The sequence below is a fragment of the Pezoporus occidentalis genome, unplaced genomic scaffold, assembly GCF_034315485.1.
Source record: "Pezoporus occidentalis ecotype Australia unplaced genomic scaffold, CSIRO_AGI_Poc_V1 ctg39, whole genome shotgun sequence".
NCBI lineage: Eukaryota > Metazoa > Chordata > Aves > Psittaciformes > Psittacidae > Pezoporus > Pezoporus occidentalis.
The window spans coordinates 433,995-442,790 of record NW_026915713.1 but is presented as its reverse complement, the minus strand read 5'-3'; positions in this window follow the sequence as shown (position 1 = coordinate 442,790).

The window sequence follows — 8,796 nt, the reverse complement described above, 5'->3', positions numbered from 1 at the left end:
CTCAAAGGTGATAAGCAGGTAGCCTTTGTTTCTGAGAATGCCTGGGTACTTCCAGGCAGTTGGGAGATTTTCTGGATTCACTCAATTTTCTGTAGAGTCTCCTCAATTGAATTTATTTTTTCTTTCTAACCACAGCCCCCATGCCTCAGATTTACTAAAGAAAAGGCAAACAAAAGCAATATCAGCTCCCTTTTGCTGGGAAAAAAAAAAAAAAAGCACCTCTGTGGTGCAAGACGTGAAATTCTCCTTCAAAGAGAATTTCAGTTTTCATTTTTTCCTGCCAACTAATGTCTGTGTAACCCAAGAGGACTTAATTTCACAATGATGTTAGTTTGACTCATTTCATGACGACTGTTTTTTCAAGTTGCTTTTAAAAGATGAAAGATTCTATGAAAGGTGCACAGCTCTGGCAACAAGCTAATAGGGAACAGCCTGCTGCAGCCAGAAATATATGACCCCTCACTTACCAATCTAACAGTCGTTCCCTGTTGGTATGATTGGATTATTTCATTGGATTATTTCCCAGATGGCATTAATGTGTTTGTAGGACACATTCAGTTAAAGGGTCAATGTTTATTAAAGCTGCAGATATTGCATTTGCTCCGAGCATGTAATTAAAACAGCAGATTGCTCTCTGTTTTGCCTTTCATACTGTAGGCTGTATCATAATACAGCTCTGGATGATTTTGTCACCTGTTTTTGTCAAGAGCTTTAAAGTATAATATATTTTGGGCTTCTTATATGAAATGAAATAGTATTTTTCCATAAAGCTAAGGTTTTCTAAGATTATGATTTATAATGTAGCCAGGGAAATTCCATATTCCTTCAAAGACCTCTGCCTTGGTTTCTGGATTTGTTGTACCTTTCTCCCACCAGAGCTCCCTGATTCTGCTATTTAATTTGGGTGGGAAATCTTCAATGAAATAAATATGACTTAGGTTTATAATTTCTGAATAGATGATACTATACATAGCCATTCCTGCATAAAAATAAGATTCTGATCATACTTTCTAATGTGACCAGTATTAATAATACTCATTGTTTTATGGTTGCTCCTCCTTAAAATATCAATGGTGTCTATTCTCAGGAAGATATAAAATTTTTTTTTTCTTATCTACCCTGTTTTATCCAATTATTCTACACTTTATATGTTCTAAGACTGTTTTACTCCAATGGTGATTTAAATTATGGTTATTATATATATTATGTACTATGTATTAGACATTAATCATTGAGATCAAGCAATCTTTTATCAGTAGCTTTAATAACATTAAGCAGTAAAATACAGTAGTACCAGGTATTAAAATGATGTTTTCATTGCTCCAATACGCTGTTTTTACCAAACAAAGACAGTATTCAAAGGCTTTGTTCCCCTTATGCTATCTTTAGAAGAAAGTCTAAGAGCTACAACCCCAGGTTCAGCCAAGAAACCTGCAGACCTGAAAAATGAAGGCAGAAAGACTTCTTGGTTTTCAAAGTAACTTTTTGACCATATGTCATTAAGAGGCTAGATCTCTTCTAAGAGCCTCGTCCAATTGTACTGGCTTAGTGCTATTCTATAAGCTTACTATGTCCAATTACCCTAAAAGAATCCTAATCAAGTCTTAGGCTAAAATGCTACATTGACAGAAATACTAGACAGCAAGTAAGATGTTGCATTTGCTTCCGCTGATGGCTTTGTCAAACAACTGCATTTCCAGCCTCTGGAGTTAAATTGATGAAGTGCCATTGAAAATCAAGGCCAGCCTTTTGTTTTCAGGTAAGCAAACAAATTAGGCCTGCAAATAACTCATATTTGAGTTGTTTGATCTGCCAGACGAGCCTGGATGAGCAACATTCAGGGATGATGCTTTGCACTAGACATTTATGTAAGAAGTATCTTTCGGAGCTGCTCATATTATTCATCCTAGAAGTATAGGACCTCTTCAGGACTTCTGATCCAACCCCTCCCTCTGTGAGATCTGTAGCCTTAACAGATCTCAAAACTTTTGCAATTTGTGTCCTCTCGTCCTATTTGGTGGTGCTCCAAGGCTCTGAAAATAGCTGTGCTGTACTCCTGAATCCATTGATGCATCACACATAGGCATAGAGCTCTCTTTATGGCCATGTTATGGCAAGGTTGATTACCACATTTCCATGATGTTGATTTTTTCTTTCTTTTTTTTTTTTTTCTTTTTTTTTTATTATTGGTGTGACTAACAGAGTTTGAGAGCATGACACTTAACTGATTTGAATTGGTATTTTAGAGCCTGATCATCTCACATATTTCATGCATACAGCCACTGTGAAATGTAACCTATTAATCAAGTCTGACTGGGTTTACCTGCAGTAACTAAAGCAGACATTTTATTTGGCAGTAACATGTCTTGTTTTGCTTGACTTCCATTCCTACAGGATTACAGTTGGGCCCACAATATCAAGGTGTATTACTGGTCTGATTAGAAAGATGATGGGAACATTCACTTTTTCTTTTTAATTCACACTACCAACAATGTTAACTGGCCTGTTATTTCAGTTACCTGTTTGCACAGAGTCATGTAAAACCAGCACATTGAACCAGCACCACTGAACTATGACAGAAGGCTACCCACTTACACTTCCCTTGTCCTGGTTGCTGTACCGGGTTACAAGAAGCCTTCAGAGGTTTGGGAAAGCAGTTTCTTTCCTGAAAGCTGCTGAAAAACCACAGGAGCGAGTTGTGATGTGCAAGTGAGAGAGGCAGAGACTAACAGCAAAAGCAGAGAACGAGGGGATATCCAAGAAGAACTGGGAGCAGACATCTCAGAGGACTTTAACTGCGATGAAAAAGTCTTTTTTGGGGGAGCAAGGAGACACAGTGGAATTTGTTGAAACCTGGTAAGTCTCTGAGATGCAGGACTGAGGGTGAAACTGAAGGAAGATCCACCCAATAATGTCATCTGGGCACATGAGAAATTTGTTTATAAATCATCTGTTTCTGACCTGCTTCACTATATTTATTTAAGTTCTTGTGCTCCAATAAGACAGCTTTTTGGAAATCAGTCCTCCAGGAATTCTGGGAACACTCACAAAAATGTTGACCCATCTTTGATTTGGATTGATTTAGGTTGATCTACACTTAAAATTTGACCCATTTCAGATTCCCAACACAACATTCATAATAAAACTTTCTCCTGAAGTGTAATTAACAAATCTGTACCAATGAGATTAGTGTTGTCTAATAAAACTGATAACTTAATGCCTGCTCTGTGTTCCCATCTGATGCCTCAGCTGGCAAGACATTCCTCTCTGTAGCCCTCACTCCTAGGATTAGTTAGCAGCTGATTAAATCTCAGGAAAGCCCATTTATCCTATGGATTGGGTGCTACCCATGCTCCCTGCAAGCAGGTGTGGGAGCAGATATATTCTGTTGATGGAGGGTTAGGCCTTTGCAAATCTGCAGATTGTTATGAGTAGTAGCAGCAGAGATGCAAATCGCAGATGGCAACAAGGGGATGCAGCTGTCTGCATGAAGCTTAGTATCCCTGAAGCAGCTGTACTGGGAATTTGGTAGATGTAGCATGGCTTATGTGTGCTGAGTGCTCTCCTTTAATTCTTCTGCCTTCCCGTTATCTTTACTTATTCCATTATCATTGTTGCTACAGCACTAACAGTATGGCAACCTGCTGACATAGCTTCATGTTCTGGGTTCCTGGCCTAAGGTAGACTACACTACATTCATGGGTAATTACTACTTTGCTTGTATTTTTTTTCTTTGTTTTTAATTTGCTTTCCACTATGAGTAGGAACAATTTTATGGGTCTGAAGAGCCTTGTGGAGGAAGGGTAAATAACTTTTTAAATGGTAGCCCATGACACAGGGAGGTGATGCAAAGCTTAATTATTGAACTCAGTTCCTTTTGAATCTATCACTGAAGCCAGATGACAAGGGTAAAAGGTAGACTTAAAGGAATATATCTTTAGATACAAGAAGGAAGTTCTTTACTGTGAAGGTCCCTCACCACACCTTTTCTCCTCCTTTCCTCTTCTTTTTCGGTGCATTTGCTCTATCTTAAACTTCCCTCCCATGTGCCTTTTTTTCTTTCATATCACTTACTGCTTCCCTCTATATATAATTATTTAGCTACTTCATTTTCCTGAATCTCTTTTTATTTCTGTCTTTAAACACAAAAAAGTTAAGTGGGAAAGGCAATTTTAAGTTAAATATTTATGCTGCATAATGGGCTGCTTGCTGCGTTTTATACCTTCATGTTATCCTGGTATAAACTGACAGAGGAGATAAAATAAAGGATGAAGGAGAGAAAAAAAGAAGTGCTGACTGTCAGGATCACCATGAACGCATGGTATAGTGAAGAGTATTAACCTAGAGCTTCCTTAGGATTCCCTTTTGGGCTAATCTGTGCTCTGAGTATTGGCTTTGCAACTGTAAAATGAAGATTATTGAACTTTCCCTCCCTCAAAGAGACAGTGTGAAGACAAATATATTAGGAGTTTGAGGGGTGACCAAATAAAAAATGTAATGACACCACAGAAGAATGAAAAGCAGTTAACTTCAAAGTGGCAACAGCTTGACAAATACTTAAGTAGTGGACAAAAATACATAAGTGGTTTTCAAACTGTGTATTTTTAAATTCATTGCCAGCTACTACAGAATACAATAAAATTTCCGACATTTTATTTCCCACATGAGCTCTTGGCACAACTAAATCTCAGCATCCTATCAACATATTTTTTGAGATATATTTCCATTTCTACTCAATTTTGGAAGATAAATATTTTCAAATACAAATATATCATCAAGATAATAATGATGCAGAACAAATGGAAAAGTGATTTCTAGAAATCAGATATCAGTTCTTAAAATGCTGCAGTTCTGAAAAGAAATACTGAAAATTGAAACTTGATTTAATGAAGCACTCACAAAACATCTTATTTATTGCATTTTCATACAACCACTTTCAGAGGACAACCAGTAAATGCAAAGTGGATTTTGTACAGGTAGTTCAGAAATCACTTCACAAAACAAAAATGAAGTGAATAATCAAGGTCTAATGGTTAATAAAATAGTGTTAGCCTCAAGAACTTCTTTCAATAGCTCTCCTGACATCTCTCTAATATTTTAGTGACATCGACAGGGAAAACATTTATCTCACTGCTGGAAAAATAAGAAAAGTTGTGAAGTAAAGTGATAACCAAGATTTGGTGTAAAAGTAAATTAAATATTAATAATGGACTACAGATGATAGAGCCTTGGTCCAGTGAAGTCAATGATTATACTCCCAGTGAGTCAGCGGGAGCAAGGTTTTCACCCTAACTTCAGTTTTAATCACTTAAAAGACTTTATAGAATCATAGAATAGTTAGGGTTGGAAAGGACCTTAAGATCATCTAGTTCCAACCCCCCCTGCCATGGGCAGGGACACCTCACACTAAACCATGTCTCCCAAGGCCTCGTCCAACCTGGTCTTGAACACTGCCAGGGATGGAGCATTCACAACCTCCCTGAGCAACCCATTCCAGTGCCTCACCACCCTTACAGGAAAGAACTTCTTCCTTATATCCAATCTAAACTTCCCCTGTTTAAGTTTGAACCCATTACCCCTTGTCCTATCACTACAGTCCCTAATGAAGAGTCCCTCCCCAGCATCCCTATAGGCCCCCTTCAGATACTGGAAGGCTGCTATGAGGTCTCCACACAGCCTTCTCTTCTCCAGGCTGAACAGCCCCAACTTCCTCAGCCTATATGCACACAGGAGGTGCTCCAGTCCCCTGATCATCCTCGTGGCCCTTCTCTGGACTTGTTCCAACAATTCCATGTCCTTTCTATGTTGAGGACACCAGAACTGCACACAATACTCCAGGTGAGGGCTCACAAGAGCAGAGTAGAGGGGCAGGATCACCTCCTTCGACCTGCTGGTCACGCTCCTTTTGATGCAGCCCAGGATACGGTTGGCTTTCTGGGATGCAAGCACACACTGAAGCCGGCTCATGTTCATTTTCTCATCAACCAACACCCCCAAGTTCCTGTCCACAGGGCTGTTCTGAATTTCTTCTCTGCCCAACCTGTAGCTGTGCCTGGGATTGCTCCGACCCAGGTGTAGGACCTTGCACTTGGCATGGTTAAGCCTCATGAGGTTGGCATCAGCCCACCTCACAAGTGTGTCAAGGTCCCTCTGGATGGCATTCCTTCCCTCCAGGGTATCAACCGAACCACACAGCTTGGTGTCATCGGCAAACTTGCTGAGGGCGCACTCAATCCCACTGTCCATGTCAGCAGCAAAGATGCTGAACAAGACCGGTCCCAACACCGATCCCTGAGGGGCACCACTCATTACTGGTCTCCAGCTGGACATTGAGCCATTGACCACAACTCTTTGTGTGCAGCCATCCAGCCAGTTCTTTATCCACCAAGTGGTCCATCCATCAAATTGATGTCTCTCCAATTTAGAGAGAAGGATGTCGTGTGGGACAGTGTTGAACGCTTTACACAAGTCCAGGTAGATGACATCAACTGCTCTACCCCTGTCCATCAGTTCTGTAGCCCCATCACAGAAGGCCACCAAATTGGTCAGGCAGGATTTCCCCTTAGTGAAGCCATGCTGGCTGTCACCAAGCACCTTGTTGATTTTCATGTGCCTTAGCATGCCTTCCACGAGAATCTGCTCCAAGATTTTGCTGGCACAGAGGTGAGACTGACTGGTCTGTAGTTCCCCGGGTCATCCATCTTCCCCTTCTTGAAAATGGGGGTTATATTTCCCTTTTTCCAGTCATCGGGAACTTCACCTGACTGCCATGATTTCTCAAATATGATGGACAGTGGCTTCGCAACTTCACTTGCCAGCTCTTTCAGGACCCGCGGATGGATTTCATCAGGTCCCATGGACTTGTGCACGTTCAGATTTTTAAGATGGTCTCAAACCAGATCCTGTCCTACAGTGGGCCCAAGGTCTTCATTCTCACAGTCCCTGCGTCTGCCTTCCAAAACTTGGGTGGTGTGGTCAGAGCCTTTGCCAGTGAAGACTGAGGCAAAGAAGTCATTGAGAACCTCAGCCTTCTCCAAATCCAGGCTAGCCAGTTCTCCTGATAGCTTCCAGAGAGGGCCTTAGTCTGTCTTTTATTTGCAGTGTAACTATAGAATCCCTTCCTGTTATCTTTCACATCCCTAGCCAAGTTTAATTCTAACTGGACCTAACCTGGTCCCTAGCTTCCCAGACAGCATCCCTGTATTCTTCCCATGCCGCCTGTCCTTGCTTCCACCTTTTATAAGCCTTTTTAAAATTATTTTTATATTATTTTATTTAATTTATAAATAAACTTGGAAGTTTCTCAGTTTACTTGAAAGAGATACCTTAGTTGAGCCTATATTTTAATTTTAGAGTAATCTGATTGATTTAAGTCTGCATCACTACTGTCAGAACTAAGAATTCAGGGTTTGGTGTTGATGCTGCATTCTTTATAAAACTGGACAATCATTTTTGGCTATGCTTGTGATATTCTTGATGAAAGGAAACACGTTCCTTCGTTTATAATTTTGCTGGAAAAACAAATGAAGCAAGACAGTTTGAAAATGTTTTATTTCAACACATAATTTGTTCCTTAGCAATTTCTTCATGTTCATTACTATTGGTTGTTTGCTTTCAGAATTAATTTTGATAAAGCACCATCATATTGCAATCATACAGGATTGGCCACAACAGATTAATATTGAGTCAATCTTTTACTTTTCTAGCTTCAGTGATTCTAATGATTGTTAACAAAAATTCAGTGACAAAAATTCCCGGTAGTCATTTTACAGATAAATACAGAGCCTCCTGGTTCATACCTGATAGTAATACCATCTTTCTAGAGTCTCTTAACATATTCTATAGATGGTATTTTAATGTCTAATATAGACAGTTGCAAGTATTTTATGTACATTATTAATAGAATTTTTCCAGTGGAAAGTGTCAGAAATATGTCTATATCTAAAAATATGCAATTGTGTGCTTTAGGAAATTAAACCCAATGAGTTATCTTTATATCATGAATATTAATTTTTGTCTTTGTCATGCGCCAAGCCCCACAATCAGGCTGGAACTGTAGGGTGTGTAAGTCTATCTCTGCCTTTTTGAATTGGAAGGTTCATTTAATCTTGCCCCCAGAAAATAATTTCTTATGACGATGTCTGGCCATGGCTTTAAAGGGAAGCTCATACAGCTTTTCTGTCCCAGAACAATAGCATACTTCAAAATTGCTGATTGCTGGCCATGAAAAGGGAACATTAAACTGTATTTTCTTTCTTAATCTAGTGGCCTCTGCTAAGTGACTTTTTGAGGCTTTGCACTTGGATAACTTTCACTTTTGTGCATTTACAGTTGTATTTACTTGTTAATCATAGTTCTTGCAGTTCCCTGATGTTAACTAAGACTATGTAAATGATTAAATAAGGACAATAATAGTGTGTCTTATAAAAAATGAATCATCTCCCCTTGTTGGAAAGACCTTGCATAAGTGAGAGAGCTCATGCTCTTTCACAATCATTTCCTCACACAACCATTTCTCATACAATAGTTTGTGTGGGGAAAATATCATCTTAGGCTTGAAAGGAATAGACATTGTCTTCTTGAAAAGGCTGAGAGAAGAAAGTGAAAAACTGATGAGCTAGAGAATTTCTAAAACTGCCATACAAATAAAGTGTTTATCCCATTTCTAAGCTTTCCCATTTCTAGCAAATGCACTGAGGTAATTCCAAGAATTTCTGAACAGTTAGAGATAAAACACAGTAAATAAAAGATGGGAAAAAATGGTGAATTATTTGCGGGGAATTTTTAAGTAAAGTA